The following is a 22,185-nucleotide window of genomic DNA, read 5'->3' on the forward strand; positions in this document are numbered from 1 at the left end:
GACAGAGAGGCAGGGGAAGGAGTCATGTGACAAGAGAGGGTGGTGAGATCTTTTGAAGAAGTTAGAAACAGTAAAGAACCTCAGCCTACAGCTGCTGGTGAGGAACTTAAAATACAGGACTGTGGGTCCTTGGAGCCATTTTGAATTGGAGGATGTTTTCATAAAGGCTGCAAAAATAAACCTTCCTGGATGAAAGCATGTGGCTACGTGCATTTAAACACACACCCTCTGTTCCAATAACACCGCGATTGTGAGCTATCCCTGATGCACCAGCAAGGAAGAGATTAAACTCCTTCATTTCCCAACATCCTTGCTGAGGGCTTGGAGGGACGGACAGCTCTCACTCAATTTTCCAGCCTGGTAAGGCTTTGAACATGAAACAGAAGTGTCCCCGGGGCTCTTACAAAATGAGCCACAGCAGGCTGATGTCAGGGCATGGATTCATGGGCTGCCGGGGGGTTAATATCTCTTGCAATTCCAAATAAGAAAAAAGCCTGCATTCTTCATTCCTCCCGTTTCACACATCCCTGGCAGCTGGGTTTCCCAATGCTTCATTGAGGCCAATGTGCGTGAAGGAATGGATCAGCAGGAGCGGGCCATCAGGCGGCCATTTTAAGCCCTTGGCCTCCATCCCCACTCCCCGCGCTGGCGCGAGACAGACAGGCCTTTGTGTGCCTGGAGCCGGCTAAGCCAGGATGTGACTACGAGCTGGAATCTGACCTTTCATGGGCTCCAGCACCTGTCAGAAAAACGAACAAGCTTGGGGTGTTTTTTCCGCTCCGGACTTAAATGCCAGTTTTGTGACTCCCTCACAGTGGAACTGTGCCAAGGCAGTTGTGGTCAACTCCAGCTCTCTGAGGAGCAGACCTGAGACGTAAGTGATGGACGGCCCCGCGTTTCTGAGGCCTGGCCAGCTCTCGGCTCAGGTTGAATTCAAGCCGAGCCCAGGATTTCAGTGCTTGAGTTAGGAACCTCAGAGCAGATCAAAACAGCCACATTAATCCGGCACCCTGTGGTGCATGTGAGTGTGTGTGTGCATGTGTGTGGGTGTGTGTGCATGCATTCAGCACTGGAACAAAGACCCAGTCATGGTGACCCTAACATTGGTGGCTGTCCATTCATCAGGGGTGGGATTATGGAGCAGTGTTAGCACCCCTTCTGCCCACCCTGTCGTGACCTGCTGTGGCAGTCCGATTATGAACACACTAGTCATTCTTGGGTTGGACCCTGCCACTTGTGATCCACAGGACCTCAGTCAAGTGACTTAACCTTTCTGAACCTCAACTTTCTCAGCCATGAAATGGGGATTAAAATGCATTATTCCAGTGGTGGCTGTGAATTAAATGAGATAATATATACAAAGCACCAAGCATCTTGTGAAAGCACCTTGGAGACACTTAGTCAATAGCCACCCTTTCCTCCCCTGTTGCAGAGCATGCTTGGGCTGGAGGGGAAATGGGAGTTTCAGTCACTGTTGATATTCGATTGCCCGATAGACACACACTGTTTTGATCATAGAAGAGGGGCTAGCTCAGCCTATCAATGGCTTCAGCTGTGGGAAGACAACTTTCCTCCTAAGTGTGGCCCCAGAGGATGTGGTGTTCAGGGCTCCTTAGTGGCCTGGCCTTTGGCCGGGGGTGGCTGTAGCTGTCTAAAGGGGCTGAGGGCTTTGGTGTGGACCTGTGGTTGGTGAACTCCCCTGCACCCCAGACAGGTTCAGAACCCTATAGGTGGAAGGAGGCTAAAGCGCACCCAAGCTCCAGCCCAGGGAGCTTGTCCATTTGAAGGGAATATGGCCACTGCCTCTGCGTCCTTGGCTCCAGGGATCCTGCCTCTGCCCTCTCATTTCTCAGGAAAGTGGTCCAAGGCTAAGAAGTAGCAGCTGAAGTGGAAAATGATGTCTGCAGTTACACAGATGACTGGCCCAGAGCTCAAGACATGGAGGAGATGTCAAGAAAAAAATTGAAAATCAAATCCTCATTCTCAGGGTTATCCATAATTTAAAAATTCATGAATATTGATCACATAAAATCTGACTTTGGAATCCCATGGAGTATAAATAAACAAAATTGTATTTTAGATGTGAAGTTTCTGTTTCTTTGACTTTACCACATCTCGTGAAAATGGCTGGATAGATTTTTACTAGTTTTGGAGGGTGTGATGAGAGTGACAGAAAATGTAGGCTCTGCCCTGGGAGAGAGCTAGAAGAGGTAAGTAATCATCCACCGGAGGGAATGAAACTGAAATCTAGTGACAGGTAGCGGGTTGTTGATTTGCAACAAGCTGCTTCCTACAGAGCAACTCTGGGTAGTCAGCTGCAAAGTGAGGAAAACAGATTCATTCGTTTAACTATTCTGAAGAATACAAACTAAACCAGTTAGTACACACAAATAGCCTATAATTCTATAATGTCCATTACCTTTACTTGGTTTGTTTAGTTTCCTTCCTTCCTTCTTTCCTTCCCCCGCCTTTCCTTCCTCTTTCTTTGTTTCTTTCTTTCTTTCTTTCTTTCTTTCTTTCTTTCTTTCTTTCTTTCTTTCTTTCTTTCCTTCTTTCTTTCTTTCTTTCTTTCCTTCTTTCTTTCTTTCTTTCTTTCCTTCCTTCCTTCTTTCCTTCCTTCCTTCCTTCCTTCCTTCCTTCCTTCCTTCCTTCCTTCCTTCTTTCTTTCTTTCTTTCTTTCTTTCTTTCTTTCTTTCTTTCTTTCTTTCTTTCTTTCTTCTTTCTCCTTCCTTCCTTCCTTCCTTCCTCTCTCTCTCCTTCCTTCCTTCCTTCTTTCCTTTCCTTTCCTTTCCTTTCCTTTTCTTTTCTTTTCTTTTCTTTTCTTTTCTTTCTGTTGAGCTGAGGGTCTTTTCTTTCTGTAGAGATGAGGGTCTTGCTATCCTCAGCAAGTGCTTGGGATCCTCCCAAAGGTGCTGGGATTGCAGGTGTGAGCCACCAGCCTAGTTTAATTTTTAAAAAGATATTATTGCTCGTCTAGACTATACATTTTGTAGCCTTTCTTTTACTAGTGTTTGAAACACATAGTCTGCCGTGTGCCGAATGCTTCCCTTCAAATGCATCACATTTAATTATCACAAGGATTCTTCTACAAGGAAGCTTCTGTTGCCCCCATTTCACAGATGAGGCTCAAGGAAGTTGGGTAACTTGCCCCGCATCACCCAGTTAGTAAATGGCAGAGCCGAGGCATAAACTTGTGTCTGTTTATTCCAGAACCCGAATTCTTCACCAAAATGGGATGTTGCCTTTTCCTGTGGTTTCTTAAAATGCCATTCATTTACTACAAAGATATTCAGATGGTCAAAATTTGATTTTGTTGACATATAGTTACTTTAGTCAATCAAATTGCACACTGAAAATATATTTCTTTGTACCTATCAAAAAGTCTGGGTTTTGAAAATTCAAATGAAACATTTTTAAAGCTTTAAATTAGATTTTCGCTGGTAAGCATGTCATCTGATCATGTTATTATTTGATGTTTGATAAATACTCACCGCTACTGTTTGGTGCTCAGTTGGACAGTTAAAAGGTGGCTTGTTTCAGTCTTAATCTGAAATACATTAAGAAGGGTCACCCAAGCCCAGGCAGGCTTTGCTAAAGGTTTTTTGCATTGGTCACAGTTTTGACTTATAGATCAACAATTAGTTGCAGATGTCGACAGTAATAAGGAGTGTAGAAAGGGTCAGGAGAACACTTCGTTCCCATTTGAGAGGAATTTAGAACTTAAAAAAATACTCTGTTAATTCTGAGCTGCCAACATATACACATTTATGCATGTATGTAACTCACTGGAAAAACAGTCAAATTTTTGAAAGTAGTAGACCATAGTTCTATAGACTTTAAAATGCAATTCAATAAAAACTCGGTTTTTAAAAGTAACCATTAATAAGAAGAATAACAAGAATCGTTTTCACATTTCTTTCATCTCTGTAACTCAACAAACATGTAAGTTTCAAAAATTACAATAATGACTCATATAAAAATGTTAACAATAATAATGAGAAGCACACCATGTTCAAAGCAAAGTGCTAAGTGCTCCATTTGTCTATTTTTGCATTCATCTTCACACTCACTGTCTGATTGAGACTCTGTCATTTGCTCCACTTAGAAGTAAGGAAAATGGAAGGTCACGGAGGGCAAGGTCAAGACTCAGCCACACCTTGGGCACCTCACCCCTGTATGCTACCACCTCCCTCATCAGGCCATGCTTGGTGTGAGGCATCATGCCAGTCTCTCTGGAGGATCCACATTGGGAAAGACTATATCAACTTCTAGGAGCCATGGATTAAGAAAGGGCTGAGATGCAGATACCAGACTTGATGAGAGGAAGGATGCAGTGAAGTCCAAGAAGCCCTCTGTGAAAGGACAGGAGAGAAGGGTTGCTTCAGGAGCTCACTGACCTCCACAGGGCCACGAGCTATGAACTGTGACCCACCATCTGAATCTGGGGCCAAGGCCTATTTTTCATATGGCCCTCAAACTGAGAATGTTTCTTTTGTGTTTTTAAAAGGTTTTATATTTTTAAAAAGTTTAAGAGAGTTTAAAAGATTTATATTTTGGCCAGGCACAGTGGCTCATGACTGTAACTCCAGCACTTTGGGAAGCTGAGTTGGGAGGAGTGCTTGAGGCCAAGAGTTCAAGACCAGACTGGGCAATGTAGCGAGACACTGTTTCAAAAAAAAAAAAGTTTATATTTTTAAAAGGTGGAGGAGAAAGAGGAAGAGGAGGAGAAATGTGACAGAGACCCACAAAGCCTAAATTATTTCCTATCTGACCCTTTACAGAAAAAGTTTGTCAATCCCTGTTCTGGACCAGTGTTAATAACATTACAATTCTGCTATACCTATAATTTACAATCTTCTAGTAGCTACTTTAATAAAGTAAAAAAAGGTAAAATTAATTTTAATGGTGTATTTTATTTAACCCAGAATATCCAAAATATTATAATCTCAGCATGTCATCAACATAAAAATTATCAATGGAACAATAACATTCCATTTCTCTTACGAAGTCTTTGAAATCTGATTAACATTTGACACAACACATCCAAGTTTGGACAAACTACATTTCAAGTGCTCAACAGCCACATGTGATAAGTGGCTAGTGTCCTGGACAATGCAGGTTTCACTATGGTGAATACGCAAGGTTCATCAATGAATCGATGAATACCCAAGATGGAGAGAGTGGGGAGACAGCCGAGCATAGTCTCAGTCCTGCTGCCATGCTGCTCTTTGTTGTCAGGGCCTGGCCTGTGCATTGTATGATGTTTAGTGATATCCCTGGACTCTCTACCTACCAGAGACTAGTAGCACCCCTGTCCCAGTGTAATAACCAAAAATGGCTCTAGACACTGCCAAACGTCCCCCTGAGGGGCAAGAACACCCTGTGTTGGGAATCACTGGTCTACAGCATGAAAAAGCTGTGTGTGGGAGGATACCTGGAACTGCCCAGAAAATGCTCTGAGTCACACAATTTGATGGAAGAAGGATAATTGAAGGAGAGTAATGAAAGGTGTGGTAGCAAAAGCTGAGGCCAGATCTCAGGCTAAAGCATTTAAAATGTATTCCCTAGGCAATGATAGCCATCAAAGAGTTTGAGAAGGAGAATGAAATTAGCAAAGTTACAAATTAAAAACATTTTTTCTTCCATCTTTGAATAACTAGATTCTTTCTCTTCTTTCTTTTACTGACACAGATCGATTTTCCCCCCTTAAAGAAAAGCATCATTTAAAGAGCCAGTGCCCCCACCCTGTGTCTGGTGGGTGGTTTTTATTAAATTCCAGTAGAGGGATGGGTTTCCTAAGCAATCAGCCAGCCCCTTGGTGAGCAGGCTCCCTGCCACTTAGCTGACATTCCACCCTGCAGGAGCTGAGGAGAGAGGAAAATCAACACTGAGCAGGCAGAATGACTGTAGCTTATGCTGTTGGAATTTCCAGTGGGGCCACCTGGTCACAGATGGAGCACAGGCACCAAAGCACAGAGTTGGAGGGAGCCTGATAATAGCCTCGGGGGCTGACAGTTGCTACGTTGTTCTATTTGCTTGGTCCCTGACATCTAATGGCTAGGTTTCTAATTCCAATAGCAACCATAGGAATAAATTGGAATCTGTGTAGGTCTTTACAGTTGATTGTGTGATTTTGTGTACATGATTGTGTTAACAGTGAGCATCAGGACACAATCTTGAAGGAGGTGCGTACATTGGAGATGCATATTTGGAGACTTGTTATTGGGATGGGGAGCTATGGGACTGTTTGCCCAGCTCTAGGGGATACTCTCCTTTTGCCCTATGGGATTCACTCTCTTTCTCCACCCTGTTCTGTGCCTCAGAGGCTGACCTCTTTGGGCTGCAGCAGCTGGGCTCTCTTGCCTTCTGGTTTCCTGCTGGGTTCAGCCAAAGGGAGGCACAGTAGGAGATCAGAGGGTGGGGTTGAGTGAGTTTGGGATATTTATTCCCCAACCCCTCCCTGCTGGGTGGTGGGTTGGCAGGGGCTGCATCTCTACTGAAGACCACAGCTCCTCCAATGACAGGTCTCACCAGAGTCCTAAAACCACTTTCTCTTCCTGTCCTTTCAGGCCTGGGGATGGGAAGGCCACAGTGCTGTCATTAGCCCCAGGGCACTTCCTCATTTCTCATAGGTTTACCCACACCTCTGTGAATCATCTACTCAAAAACTCTCTTCCGAGTGCGCCATCTACTCCTGCCAGGACCTGACTGACATTCCAGCTCAGGTTAGCTTCTGCTTAGGAGAGGACACATCCTTCTCAACCATCCCAAGAAGCTATCAGGAAAATTCCAACAAGGCTAGAGTGAGTAGCTTGGCCTTTGAAGCCAATGTGTTGACCCCATTTTATAGTCAAAGAAAGGTAGGCATGAGGATTTTCTGGCCTTTCCTGGGCTACCAAGTACTTGGTATACAAGAATTTCAATCATAAACCCAAGAATCCACACACCCAGTTCTCCTCCAGAGAGGAATGCATGTAATGCTTAATTCAGTGTTTTTCTTTCTGGAATTTCTAACAATAATAAAGGAAAAGGAACTCAGGGAAAGTGTCAGAGAAAATCATGTTGGTGTTTTCCCTTCCTTATGTGTAGATGGTTTGAAAGAATCCAAACCCCAGCTTGGGCTACAATGTCTGAACCAGACCTGTCAGCTGTCAGCAGGCCAGCCCTGTAATTGAACATCAGCAGAGGGAAATGTGTGCTCTCAGCTCCTCTCTGCTCTCAGCCTGTTCCTGCGCCATGGGGAATAGGCCTGGAAGTCACATCACCTGCACTTCCTTACGGAGTCGCACTGATTACAAAAAAGAACAAGCGCCCCTCTGGCTTTTGTCTCAGCCAGTTTAACCAAAGGAAATGATTAATGCCGATTAGTTGAAAAAGGCTGTGTCTTTCTTAAGACCCTTCCCATCTATTAATGAGCACACGTTTAGCTCGACAGCATAAAGATTAGTAAGGGCAGTAACAGCAGAGATGTTATTGGCAGCTACAGTACTTAAAAACTACATCAAAAGAGAAGAAAGTGCCAGGTGCAGTGGCTCACACCTGTAATCCCAGCACTTTGAGAGGCCGAGGCAGGTGGATCACCTAAAGTGAGCAGTTCGAGACCAGCCTGGCCAACATGGTGAAACCCCGTCTCTACTAAAAATACAAAAACCAGCTGGGCGTTGTGGTGAGCACCTGTAATCCCAGCTACTCCGGGAGGCTGAGGCAGGAGAATTGCTTGAACCGGGCAGGTAGAGCTTACAGTGAGCCAAAATCACGCCATTGCACTCCAGCCTGGGCAACACGACAAGACTCCATCTCAAAAAAAAAAAAAAAAAAAAAAAGAGAGAGAAGAAGGGAGTTCTCAAGTCATGCTAGGTGGAAGGAACTGAGCAGCCTAGACACTCAGCCTCTTAAGACAAGTGGGGAGTAGGGTGTGGGTACACGCAGCATATCAGGGCTCTGGTCTTGGCCCACTGGGTGGCTTGGGCCCAGTTCCTTCAATATTATAATCTCAATTTCCCAGGAAGGGAAGAAGCAAGGATTTTAAGCACTATTAAGTTGAATACTCTCAACTCTGACTCCGTGGTAAAAAATCCCTGGACAGCTTCTGAAAGAGGTATGGGGTTGTGGAGAGGTGAGGGGGAGGCAGGAATGGCTAATGGATTAAAAAAATAAGAATAATAGTTAGAATGAATAAGGCCTAGTATCTGATAGCACAACAGGGTGACAATAGTCAATAATAATTTAATTATACACTGAAAAACAACTAAAAGAGTATAATTGGATTGTTTGTACACAAAGGATAAATGCCTGAGGGGATGGATACCCCATTTACCATGATGTGATTGTTACACATTGCAGGCCTGTATCAAAACATCTTATGTACCCCATAAATAGATACAACTACTATGTACCCACAAAAATTAAAAACTAAAAATTAAATAAAATCCCGTAAGCTTGGCCACTGTTAACAAATAAAATAATAATAAAAGCGATATGTGTGCTTTGCTCCATACCAATTTGATTAGCATTGTGGGGTATGAGATCCTGACATTGGTTTACACAGCTTTGTTAGCAGATATGGTACCATCCTTAGACTGACAAACAGTGCCCTATATTGGGCCCCGCGCCTCGTTCTTGCCCCGCTCCCCAGCTTTACGTGCCTTTCTCCAAGGAAGTCCTTCTTTGGTGTCCAGGACCAGACAAAACCAGCAGGGATGCCCAAGTGCAGTGCTCGGCCCATGTTTCTTCTTTTTTTGGGATACCCTGACCCTGTGCCACTCCCTATTCTGGGCACTGGGAGTCAACCAGATGCTCCAGGGAGCTGCAGCCTTGGGTTTGTGGGGTTATCTCGGTTGGTCTCCAGGTTTAGGAGTGTTCCTGCTGCCTGGCAAGGATTTTTTCGTGGGATTATTCAACACTGGGCAGCTAGGATGGTGCTGACCTGCTGATTTGAGGTGACTCAGATATTTCTTATAGACAGGAGTTTTGCAGAAAGTCTTTACCTAGTGTCCCACACAACCTAGGGGGCAGTCCTGAATGAATTATACGAACCTGTTGAAAGTGTTCATCTCTGTCTAGGTGAAAGGATTATGGATGATTTGGGTTTTATTCTTTGTATTTTTAAAATTTACTTGGGAGGAAAATGAGTTTATATGCTGGTAGAATTTCTTTTATGGATAAAAGCTGTTTTCGTCATCAAAACGCTGAGATGAGTCATTTTATGAGCAAAAATGATGGAAACTCTAAACTAGAGGGAGCTGGTGTGAAAATGGAAGCTAAGATTCTTTGCATAGTAAAGTAAGAAGCTTGGGTTTGCGAGTGGGAAGGAAGAGATGTGGGTAGTTGAGGAAGGAGCACAGCAAGCCCAGGGCATCTGGAGGCTGGGGCTCTGGCACTGAGAATTCCTTGCTGGGGGCTGGGGGCTGGGGGCCAGGGGCTGCTGTTGTCTGCTATTCCCCTGAAGCTTGTGGGCTGTTGCTGTGTGAACGTGACTCCTCTACTGCCACAGCCTTCAGTAACGTCAGCTCCATACACAGCTTTGGATTGTGGTTATTTAGAGCAGAAAGAGATGGATATGATCAGAGTGAAGGAGATGACTCATGGAGGGCAGGGGCACAGGCAGGCACCATGGATTCAACTGGAATAGTAACTCAAAGCCTGGCATGACCAAAAGAGTTGGCCAAACCCTCCCACGATTACCTGGAGATACTGGGAAGGAAGGATCCTGAATTTCCCACATGAGGACTAGCCATTAAATACTTAATGGCAAAGCAATTCTAGGAAAAGGGATTGCTGAGAATTTCAGAGTGTGCGTTTTCCCCAAAAAATATCTAAAAACAACACATATTGTTTCTCTAAGAAGGAAAAAATTATTTTAAAATTTTTCTTGACAAAAATTTGAAAACATGTTTCTTGGGAAGACTGTGGGGACATAGTAGTGCAAAATGCTACAACTTCCATGGAAGGGGCATTGGCAAGATCGAGCAAAAACATGTCTACATTTCCCTCTTGACCTAGCAGGCCTACTTTCAGGGAGCTATCCCAAAATACACTGGAAAATATATGAAAAGTTGTATGCACAAAGCTATTCACTGCAGCAACATCTGTAAAGCAAAGACTGGAACCCCCTATATGTCCATCAATGGGAATGAATTGAATAAACTACGGTACAGGTACACGATGGAGTACTCTGCAACAGAAGCAAGTAATGGGGATTTGGGTATGATCTCAGGGGGTAAATACTGGTAAGTAAAAAACAAAAAAAGCAAAGTGGGAAAAAAATCCATATATATTTTTTAGATAAACAGCCTGCCACTGTTTAAGAATGGGAGTACAGTCGGCCCTCTTTATTCATGGGTTTTGCATCCCTACATTCAAACAACTGAGGAACAAAAATATTCAGGAAAAGAAATGTTTGGCTGCAACTGTATGGAACATGTACAGACTTTTCTGCCTTATTACTCCGTAAACAACACAGTATAACAACTATTTACATGGTATTTATATTGTCTTAGGTATTATAAGTAATCTAGAGATGATCTGAAGTACATAGGAGGATGTGCATAGGTTATATGCCATTTGATATCGGGGACTTGAGCATCCTCCACTTTTGGTATCTGTGGGGGTCCTGGAACCAAACTCTCTCATAGAACCAAACTCCCTACCATAGAACGATCATACTATATACGTATATATATATAAACACATATACCTATACATACAATACATGTTTATAGTTTTTTTGTTTGTTTGTTTTTTGTGTTTTTTTTTTTTGAGACCGAGTCTCGCTCTGTCTCCCAGGCTGGAGTGCAGTGGCGCGATCTCGGCTCACTGCAAGCTCCTCCTCCCGGGTTCACGCCGTTCTCCTGCCTCAGCATCCCAAGTAGCTGGGACTACCGGCACTCGCCACCACGCCCGGCTAATTGTTTTGTATTTTTAGTGGAGACAGGGTTTCACCGTGTTAGCCAGGATGGTCTCAATCTCCTGACCTCATGATCCTCCCACCTCGGCCTCCCAAAGAGCTGGAATTAAAAACATGAGATGCTGTGCCTGGCCTTGCTTATAGTTTTTTAAAAGAAAAAGAGAGACAGTCTTATTTTATTTTATTTGTGTATTTATTTATTTATTTATTTATTTTGAGACAGAGTCTCACTTTGTCATCCAGGCTGGAGTGCAGTGGCGCCATCCTTGCTCACAGCAACTTCCCAGGTTCAAGTGATCTTCCCACCTCAACCTGCCTAGTAGCTGGGACCACAGACACATGCCACCACACCTGGATAATTTTTTGTATTTTTTGGTAGTGACGGGGTTTCACCATATTGCCCAGGCTGGTCTCAAGCTGTTGAGCTCAAGCAATCCACCTGCCTCAACCTCTCAAAGTGCTAGAATTACAGGCATGAGCCACTGCACCTGGCCTGAAAAACAATTTTTAAAAATCAGTTATCTATATAGGAAGGACAAGAGTAGGATGGAAGAGACAGGTACAGAAGCTAAATTTGTGGACAGTTGACTCTGGAACCATGTGAATATTTTATATAACCATAAAACAAAACCATCTGCATTTATAATGGTTAAAATCATCACCATCACTTTTCAAACCCAACTTTGTCATTTACCAGCTGCTTGCTGTTGGGAAGTTATTTACATTTTCTAGATCCTAGTTTGTTTTTCTTTAAGATAATAATACTGCCTCATAGTGTTGATGTGAGGATCAAATCAAATAACATATCTCAGGCAATTAGCACGGTAGCCAATATAAAAAGGATTTAATAAACAGTAGTAATGGCTTTAGTTAACATACTATTTCATAGTGTGTATTATGCCAGACACTGTTCTAACCACCTTACAGATGTTAATTCAGCCCATTTTCAAATGACCCTATGAGGCTGGGGCTAATACTACCCTATCTTACAGATGAGAAATGAGGAATGAGAGAGCGTCTTGCCCAAAGTCTCTCAACATTGCTGGAGTTGCGATTCAAACCCATAGTTGTTGATCTTACTATTTTTGACCCCATATACTTTCCAAGTGGGGCTATTCTCAGCCCAAACCTGTTACTCATGTCAAAATGGTCCTAAATTGGAGGGTGATCTGAGGCTCTGGCCTGGCAATGTCCACAAGTAGGCAAAGATGAGGCCCATAAATTCACTTGCCCCACTTGTAGCCCTGGCAGTATAACTTCAGTCTCCTGAGATGAAAGTCATAGGAACTTTTGAACACCACTCCATTGGACAGTTATGAGGCTCTGACAGGCTCCCCCGCAGGCTGGCCAGGTTGGCAGGGCTATCTGATTCCCACCACTCAGGTAGCTGTCTCCAGGCAGGGGACACACTGCTTACTGAGGTAAGAAGCCCAACATCCACTCCTTTCACATTATTATTATTACTATTTTTGAGACGGAGTCTTGCTCTGTTGCCTAGGCTGGAGTGCAATGGCATGATCTCGGCTCAGTGCAACCTCCGCCTCCCAGGTTCAAGCAATTCTCCTGCCTCAGCCTCCTGAGTAGCTGGCATTACAGGTGTGTGCCACCATGCCCAGCTAATTTTTGTATTTTTAGTGGAGACGGGGTTTCACCATGTTGGTCAGGCTGGTCTCAAACTCAGGCATGATCTGCCCACCTCAGCCTCCCAAAATGCTGGGATTACAGGCGTGAGTCACCGCGCCTGGCCTCCTTTCACATTTTTGCAGGGCTCTGAGGGTCTGCAGATGTGGAGCAGGCATCCTGAAGACGTGCATCCCATGGCAAACTGTCTGAAGGACATGGTATTGATGTGGGTCCTGGTCTATCCACCCACCAGGACCTGACTCAAACCCCACTTCCTCCACTCAGTATCTCCATGTCACTCCAGGCAAACTCTGCTCTGCTTTTGATAAACACACGTCTCATAGTGCCACAGGTTGCTGCAATTGAAGGCCATGCCCTACTCTCCCAATTAGAATGTAAGCCTCTAGAAGGTAAGACCTTCGCCTTTTAACTTCTTATATTCTTCCCAGCAGCATTTTTCAAATATAGGCCCTGACCCAGTAGCAGATCATGAAATTAGTTTAGTGGGTGTCACCAACATTAAATTAAAATAATCAGAATGAAATAGAACAGAAAATGTCTGATTGCAAAATATCTAATTTTATGAACTGCATGTATATTTCCCTCACCCCCAAATTCATAATTTGAAGCCCTAACCCCCAGTGTAGCTCTATTTGGAGTAAGGAAGTAATTAAGATTAAATGAAATCATAGGGGTGGATCTGATAGGATTAGAGTCATTCTAAGAAGAGATACCAGAGAGCATGCTCTCTTTCCCTCTTATATACACACATGTGAAAAGAGTGAGAAGGTGGCCGTCTGCAAGCCAGAAGAGAGCCCTCACCAGAAACCTACCCTGAAGGATCTGGATCTTGGACTTCTAGCCTCCAGAACTGTGAGATAATACATTTCTGTTTAAGCCACCCAGTCTATGATATTTTGTTATGACAGCCTGAGCAGACTAATGTGTCTACAGGAGAGTTGTTTAGTGAAATGTGTGTGGTTGTGTGTGTGTGTGTGTGTCTATGAGAGAGAACTGGGCTTTGGGTTTTGATATAAAAATGTGTTTCTTAGTATTAATCATGATCAAAAAGGTTTGAGAGCAACTGTACTACCAGACTTTATGCATAGTGGGCACTTGATAAATAAATGTTTAGTAACAAGGAGGAAAGCAAAGAGAGATTGAGAAAAGAGGAAAAGAAAGAGGCAGGGAGGAACAGATGAAGGAATGACAGAAGGGCATTAGGACAGTTTTCTGTTCCCAATATGAGCAGAAATCATGGGCCCCACCAGGCATGATTTACATAATTTAGGAAAAGTTTTCAAGAAACTGAGACAGACAGAAAAAGACAGATAGGGAGTAACCAAAGAGTTCACAAACCAAAACCTCATAAATCAGTGCTGACATTTCATCATCTCATTTTTTGACTCATTCTGGTTTGTGAGCCTTGATACAGGAGTTTGCAATAAATTTTAATTTCCTGTTGGTTTGAGAAAATTCAAGACTGTGATGTTTGAAAATACTTTTAGGCAATCCAGCTCCTTCTTGCCAACTGGATTTCTCCTTGATAGATCTGATCTGATGGTGATTCAAGCATTGCTTTGTAGCCCTAGACTGAAATAACCAGGATAATCCTGATCAGAGCAAAAGATCTTCCAGAAGCCTCCTGGGTTTTTTTTTTTTTTTAATCAGACTATCCATGAACTCAATATATTGATGCACACAGAAGAAACAATACCAGAGACAAACAGAAACATTTCTTAATGGGAGAGGAATAAATTCAGTAGGAGAAAATAACAGTCCTAAACATGTATGCACCTCATAAGAGAACTTCAAAAAACATGAAGCAAAACCTGACAGAACCGGAGCCAAGCTGAAAAAGCTCCCAATGGCCAAAGTTGGAACATTCTGAGCAACAAAATAAATAATGTGGTATTGGATTATATCCTAAAGTATAAAATACATGCCCTTAAATCAACACGGATGTAAAAATGATAGAATAGATAAAAAAGAAGACACAAATCTCCTTGTAGAAGTATCCCAAATAATATATATTTCACCCTCCCCTTGAGTGTGGCTGTGCTTACTGACTTGCTTACAAAGAGTGAAGTATGGAAAGGAGAGAAAAAGTAACTTTACCGTGCAGAAACCTGGCAAATGCCACCTTGGCCTACTAGTCAAGGTTAACTTCATCAATGAGAAGTCATTGACAGCATGTACCTTTGATATGATGTGATGAGAATGGCACTTCACCTCTGGGATCTTCCTCCTCCAAACCCATAGCATCAATCTGACCATTAGAAAAACATCAGACAACCCCACATTGAGGAACAGTGTACACAATATTGGACCAGAACTCCTCAAAACTGTCAAGGTATTAAAAATAAGGAGAGTCTGGAGAAACTGTCATAGACAAGAAAAGGCTGAGATTTAATGACTAAATGGTATGCAATATACTGGATTAGATCTTGGAACAGAAAAAGGATACTAAGAAAGAAATAATGACATTGAATAAACTATATGGTCTGGTTAAAAGCCATGTTGTTTCCTTCATGCAACAAATGAACTATAGTAATGTAAGATATTAACAGCAGGCCGAACTGGGTTCAGTTCGTATGGGAATGCTCTGTACTATCTTTGTAAACCCAAAACTATTCTTAAAATAAGAATAAAGAATCAGAATTAAAAGGAAAAAGACAAATATAGGAGATTTCAATATTTATCTCTGAATAAGCTGACAGAATAAGTAGACAAAAATTAGTAAAAATATAGCAGCCTTGCCCAACACTATTCATCAATAGACCTAATTGACATTTAGAGAACACTCTATCCAACAACAGCGAAATACGTACTCTTTTCAAGAGAACATGAAATATCTACAAAGATAGACCACATCATAGGCTGTAAAACATCTCAATAAGTTTTAAAAGATTTAAACCATATACTGTGTATTATTCTCTGACCACAAAAATTAAGCTCTAAACAAAAAGATATTGGAAAATTCCCAAATATTTGGAAATTTAAAAGCTCACTTCTGGCCAGGGGAAGTGACTCAGGCCTGTAATGAGTACTTTGTGAGGCTGAGGTGGGAGGATTGCTTGAGTCCAGGAGTTCGAGACAACTTGCGCAACATAGTGAAAACTCATCTCTACAAAAAATAAATAAATAAATTTCTTAAATAGCCAGGTGTGGTGATGCATGCCTGTGGTCTCAGCTACTCAGGAGGCTGAGGTGGGAGGATCACTTGAGCCCATCAGATTGAGGCTATAGTGAGCTATGATCACACCACTGCCATCTAGCTTGGTTGACAGAGGGAGACCCTGTCTCAAAAACAAACAAACAAACAAACAAGAAACAAAACAAAACAAAACTCCGCTCATTTCTAAATATTTCATGGATCTTCTTGGGAAGAAATTGTAAGGAAAATTAGGAAATATTTTTAAATGAATGGTAATGAAAACACAATGTATCAAAACTTGTGAAATCAACCAGTACAATGATTCAAGAGAAATTTGTAATATTTGATGCTTAAATTAGAAAAGAAGGAAGATCTCACATCAATGATCTCAGTTTCCTCCTTATGAAACTACAAAAAGAAAAGCAAACCAAACCCCTAAAAAATAAAAATGAAAGAAATAATAAAAATGAGAGCATAAATAAATGAAACAAAATGGAAGAAAAAGAGAGATATTAAAACAAAAGCTTTGACAGAATTAATAAAATGAATCTACCCTCTAGTGAGACTAATTTTAAAACATAAAAGACCAAAATCACCAATATCTGGCATGAATGAGAAGACAGCACTACAGATCAAACAGACATTAAAATAAATACAGGAGAGCCAGGTGTGGTGGCTCATACCTGTAATCCCAGCACTTTGGGAGACTGAGGTGGGTGAATTGCCTGAGGCCAGGAGTTCGAGACCAACCTGGCCAACATGGCGAAACCCCATCTCTACTAAAAATACAAAAAATTAGCTGGGGATGGTGGTGCATGCCTGTGATCCCAGCTACTCAAGAGGCTGAGACATGAGAATTGCTTGAACTGAGAGGCAGAGGTTGCAGCGAGTTGAGATCACAACATTGTAGCTGCACTCCAGCCTGGGTGACAGAGCGAGACCCTGTCTCAAAAAAAAAAAAAAGAAAAAAAAAAGAAAAAAAAAAAAAGAAAGAAAATAAATATAAGGGGAAACACCCCAATATAAAGAAAAGAATAGGCAATGATTTGAACAAACACTTTACCAAAGGTGAGATATGGGTGGTTAAAAACAAAACAGAACAAAACAGAAACAGACCAAAAAACAAAAAATACTATCATTCATCATTAGGAAAAAACAAATTAAAACCCCAATCAGATACTATTACACACCTGTTTAAATGGCTTAAAGAGTTCTTTATATATTCTGGCTACAATCTTTTATAATATATATGTTTTACAAGTATTTTCTCCAACTCTGTGGCTTGCCTTTTCATTTTCTTAACAGTGATTTTTGAAGAGCTAAAGTTTATAATTTTAAAGAAGTCTAGTTAATTTTTATCTTTCAAGGTTTGTGCTTTTTGTATCCTGTATAATAAAGTCTTTGCGTTAACCCAGTTCAATTTTTTAAAAACATATTTTCTTCTAGAAGCTTTATAGTTTAGCTCTTACAGTTAGCTCTATTATCCATTTATGTAAATAAATTGTGTATAAGGTGTGAGATCAGGGTAAAGAATCGTTTTATTTTCTTATGGACATCCAGTGGCTTTTTGAAAATACTTTCTTTTCCCTGTGGAATTACATTGACACCTTCACTGAAAATCAATTGACAATATATGTGTGGATCTATTTCTAAGCCACCATTCTGTTTCATGGATCTATCTGTCTATCCAACACCTCATTGCCCTAATTATGCAGCTTTGTGAAACCTTAAAATCAGACAATGTAATTCCTCCAACTTTTTTCTTTTTCAAAATAATTTTGAGAATTTTAGTTCTTTTGCATTTTAATAAAAATGTTTAAATAACTATTGATTTCTACAAAAAATCTGTTATAATATTGATTTGGATTGTGTTGAGTCTATAATTTGGGAATAACTAAGATTTTAACATTATTGAGTTTTCTGGCCCATAAATATGGAATATCTCTCTATTAACCTAAGTCTTTCTTTAATTTCGTTCTATGAAGTTTTATGCTTTAGTATCGAGGTGTTGCACACATTTTGTTAAATTTATACCTAGGTATTTTCATGTTTTTAGATGCCATTGTAAGTGTTACACTTTATTTTATTTTATTTTATTTTATTTTATTTTATTTTATTTTTATTTTTATTTTGAGACAGAGTCTCGTTCTGTCGCCCAGGCTGGAGTGCAGTGGCGTGATCTTGGCTCACTGCAACCTCTGCCTCCCAGTTTCATGCCATTCTCCTGCCTCAGCCTCCCGAGTAGCTGGGAATACAGGCATCCGCCACCACGCCTGGCTAATTTTTTGTATTTTTAGTAGAGATAGGGTTTCATCGTGTTCGCCAGGATGGTCTCGATCTCCTGACCTTGTGATTCACTCACCTCAGCCTCCCAAAGTGCTAGGCTTACAGGTGTGAGCCACCACGCCCAGCCCAAATGTTATATTTTAAATTCTCAAGTCCTAATTCTTTGTGACTGTGATGGTTAATACTGAGTGTCAACTTGTTGGATTGAAGGATGCACAGTATTGTTCCTGGGTGTGTCTGTGAGGGTGTTGCCAGAGGAGATTAATATTTGAGTCAGTGGACTGGGAAAGGCAGATCCACCCTTAATCTGGGTGGTAACAATCTAATCAGCTGCCAGTGTGGCCAGAATAAAAGCAGGCAGAAGAACGTGAAAACATTAGACTGGCTTAGCCTCCCAGACTACACCTTTCTCCCGTGCCAGATGCTTCCTGCCCTTGAACATTGGACTCCAAGTTCTTCAGCATTGGGACTCGAACTGGCTTCCTTGCTCCTCAGCTTGCGGATGGCTTGTTGTGGGACCTTGTGATCGTGTAAGTCAATACTCCTTAATAAACTCCCCTTTATATACACATCTATCCTGTTAGTTCTGTCCCTCTAGAGAATCCTAATTTAGTGACTAAAAAGGATACAATTGATCTTTGTTTAATAAACTTGCATACTTCAACTTTTCTAATCTCACTTATTCATTCTTGTAACCTTTTTGAGAATTCTTTAGGATTTTCCATGTAGATAATAATGTTGCCTGCAAATGCAGAAAGTTTTACTTCCTCTTGTCCACTCGCCATGCTTTCTCTACCCCCTGCCTCCACCATACCCCACCTCTGCCCCATTTCCAGGATCTCCAGTACAGTGATGAATACAAGTAGTAAGAGTAGTAAGACAGGACATAATCCTAAAGGAAAGCATTCAGTCTTTTACCACTAACTGTAATGTTACCTGTAGGTCTTCCATGCCTGACTTTTGATCAGAATGGAGAAATTCCCATCTATTCCTAGTTTGCTGAGCTTTTATCATGAATGGATATTGAATTTTGTCAAATGCTTTATGTGCATCTATTGAGATAGTCAATTTTACTTTTTCAGTCTGCTAATATGGTGAATTACACTAATCGTTTTTAATATTAAACCGACTTTACATTCTGAGAAAAATACCAACCACTTGGTCATGATGTATTACCTTTTTTATATATTATTGGATTTGATTTGTTCAAATCTGTTAAATTTGGGTGGGGGGGCTATGTCATGAGGGAAATTGATTTTTAGTTTTCTTTTTCTGTAATGTCTTTGATTTTGGTATCAGGGTAAAGCTGGACTCATAAAATGAATTGGGAAGTATTCCTAGTTGAATTGGTAATAGTTATACCTTAATATTAAGTTCACCACTGAAGCCATCAGATCCTTCTTTGTGAGAAGTATAAGGACAAATCTAATTTCTTTAACTGATAATGGATTACTATCTATTTCATTTTGAATAAGGTTCAAATAATAAATGAGAAACAAATGGGCAAAAGATTTGAACTGCCAGTTCACCAAAGAAGATATCCAAATGCTAAATAAGGACATGAAAAATGCTCATTCATCATTAGGGAAACACAAATTAAAAACACAATGAGGTACCATTACATACATTAGAATGGCTAAAATTAAAAATATTTAAAATACTACACATTAGCAAGGACATGGAGCACCTGGAACTCTCTTGCATTACTAATGGGAAATGTGAAATGGTGCAGTCCTTTGAAAAACAGTTTAAAAGCTTTTTACAAAATTTAATATACACTTATCATATGACCCAGTAATTCAATTCTTAGATGTTTACATTAGAGAAATAAAAACAGGTGTTCACCCAAAGATATGTACATACATGTTCTTAGCAATTTCGTTTCCAGTAGCTATAAGCTGAAAACAATTCAAATAACAATTTGTTTATTAATGTATACACAAATTATAGTATTTCCTTATAATGGAATACTTCTCAATAACAAAAAGAAGTAAACTACTGATACATGTAATAACATGGTGAATCTCAAAGGCATTATGTTAAATGAAAAAGAAGCCAGATATGGAAGACTGCATGCTGTATGTTTCAATTTTTATGAAATTCTAGGAAAAGCAAAGCTATAGTAACAGAAACCAAATTAGTCTTTGTCTGAGGCTGGAGATGATGAAATTAGATTAGCTGCACAGGGCCATATGAATACCTTTTTGAGTGACAGAAATGTTCTATATCTTGATTGTAGTGGTGATTATACAACTGTATACACTCATCAAACTATGCATTTAAAAATGGGTGGATTTTATTGTATAGAAATTATAACTCAACAAAATTATAAATTTTTATAACTCATGAAAAAAAAAAAATGGGTATGGGACTTCATTGCCAGAGTGGTAAGGCCCTGCAAATCACATGACATGACACTTTGTGGATGCAGGGAAATGTGAAGAATTTGAGCGATTAAGATTTATGAAATCAATCTGCTATAAAGGGTTTGATTATAATAGAACCTATCAATTGTTGTAGCTAAAAAGAATTCCTTCAATAAAGAATTTGTTACTTCATACCCACATTTATGTTGCCTTTTGTTCCCAACGTTTGGCTGGTACTCTGATGTCATTTCATATTACCTCTTGAACTTAAGTCTAATGTTTTTGTGCTTGGATCCCTTGTGGTGACTAAGAGACTAAGAATTTAAAAGTTTTGGCCATCTGGTCAATCTTAGGTGATCTTTACTTAAACTCCTGGGTATTTGCAATGCCAGTATTTCTTATATTATTCTTTCTCAGTAGAAAAGCTGAATGACTGAAGACAAACATTTTTAATAAGCTATCATGAAAAACCATTTAGGGATTTTATACACTTTCTCTTTAAATGTAACAAGCCATTCACATGATCACTACAATTTATGGAAAAGTAAATTATTGCCATTGCAGACACTGCAGTCAATGAATAAAACCCTTCACCCTATTCCTCTGAGAGCGGCATATGCTATGACTATCTCTTCCTCAAGAGACCTGAGCTCTAGTAATGAGAAAATTGGTTCTGTGCCATAGAATCCCATGAGAAATTGAGATTGGAACCACGACACAGAGAACAGAAAATTTTCATACTTTTAAAGTTTCTTCTCCAGTTTGGTATGAACAAAGCTTTGTATGCAAATCAAGAACACATTAAAACATATTCTCCTGTGGGGTGCCGTGGTTCATGCCTGTAATCCCAGCACTTTGGGAGGCCGAGGCAGGTGGATCATCTGAGGCTGGGAGTTTGAGACCAGCCTGACCAACATGGAGAAACCCTGTCTCTACCAAAAATACAAAATTAGCCAGGTGTAGTGGTGCATGCCTGTAATCTCAGCTATTCAGGAGGCTGAGGCAGGAGAATCACTTGAACTCGGGAGGCAGAGGTTGCGGTGAGCTGAGATTGTGCCATTGCACTTCAACCTGGGCAACAAGAGTGAAACTCCATCTCAAAAAAAAAAAAAAAAAGTATACATATATTCTCCCAAGAGCACAACCTTGTGACCTTCTGCAAATGACAGAATAAGTCTGGTACAGAGGTGGGTGGGTTGTATTTTGCCAAGTTTAGAATTCATTCAGTCTCTTCAGTCTTGGCAAATCCCATCAATAAGAACAGTTTGATGTTCAAATTTGTTTACGCTTTGTAAAATAGAACTTCCTGGTTTTTAATTCTGTAAAGATTTTTTGAAATGAAGTGGCATCTAAATATTGGTTTGATGAGTTGAATGCAAATGAATCAGAAATATATAGATACACCTTCCCTCAAATTTACCCAAAATTTTAATAAGGAAGTACTAGCCAAACATACTTTGGGTTCTGTTTAAATATCTGGCAAAGCATTTCAAAACATCTGGGGAACTCAGACTGCATTCCAAATGGAATTTTTTTTTCTGTTTGGGTGTTTTGTTTAAATTTTACATGGGAAACAAAACACTTGGATTTATCTCTACAAATATGAATCTGTTTTCAGTATTTATACCTCACCTGTCACACTGACAGAAAAGTTTTCATAATTTTTTTCCTGGAAATGAAATCAATTTTCAGAGCGATGAGAGATTCTGTTGAGCTAAGAGTAGTCCAAATCTACGTGGGCAAGTCTCCAAGCCTCTTTCTGACATCTGGTTCTCTTCCGCCCCCCAGCCAAGCCCATTGTCCTCTAGCTGAATTAGGAACTTCTGCTTGACACCATTGTGAATGAA

At 40.7% G+C, this 22,185-nt stretch overlaps 1 long non-coding RNA gene across 1 annotated transcript; it reads left to right on the top strand.

Annotated features, from left to right (window-relative positions):
• Window positions 1–663: 663 nt before the first annotated feature.
• On the top strand, window positions 664–2,077 carry LOC135971667 (uncharacterized). Its single transcript, XR_010587918.1, has 2 exons — window positions 664–874; window positions 1,854–2,077. It is a non-coding gene; the product is annotated as an uncharacterized lncRNA (long non-coding RNA).
• The last annotated feature ends 20,108 nt before the right edge of the window (window positions 2,078–22,185 follow it).

The sequence above is a fragment of the Macaca fascicularis genome, chromosome 7 (genome assembly GCF_037993035.2).
Source record: "Macaca fascicularis isolate 582-1 chromosome 7, T2T-MFA8v1.1".
NCBI lineage: Eukaryota > Metazoa > Chordata > Mammalia > Primates > Cercopithecidae > Macaca > Macaca fascicularis.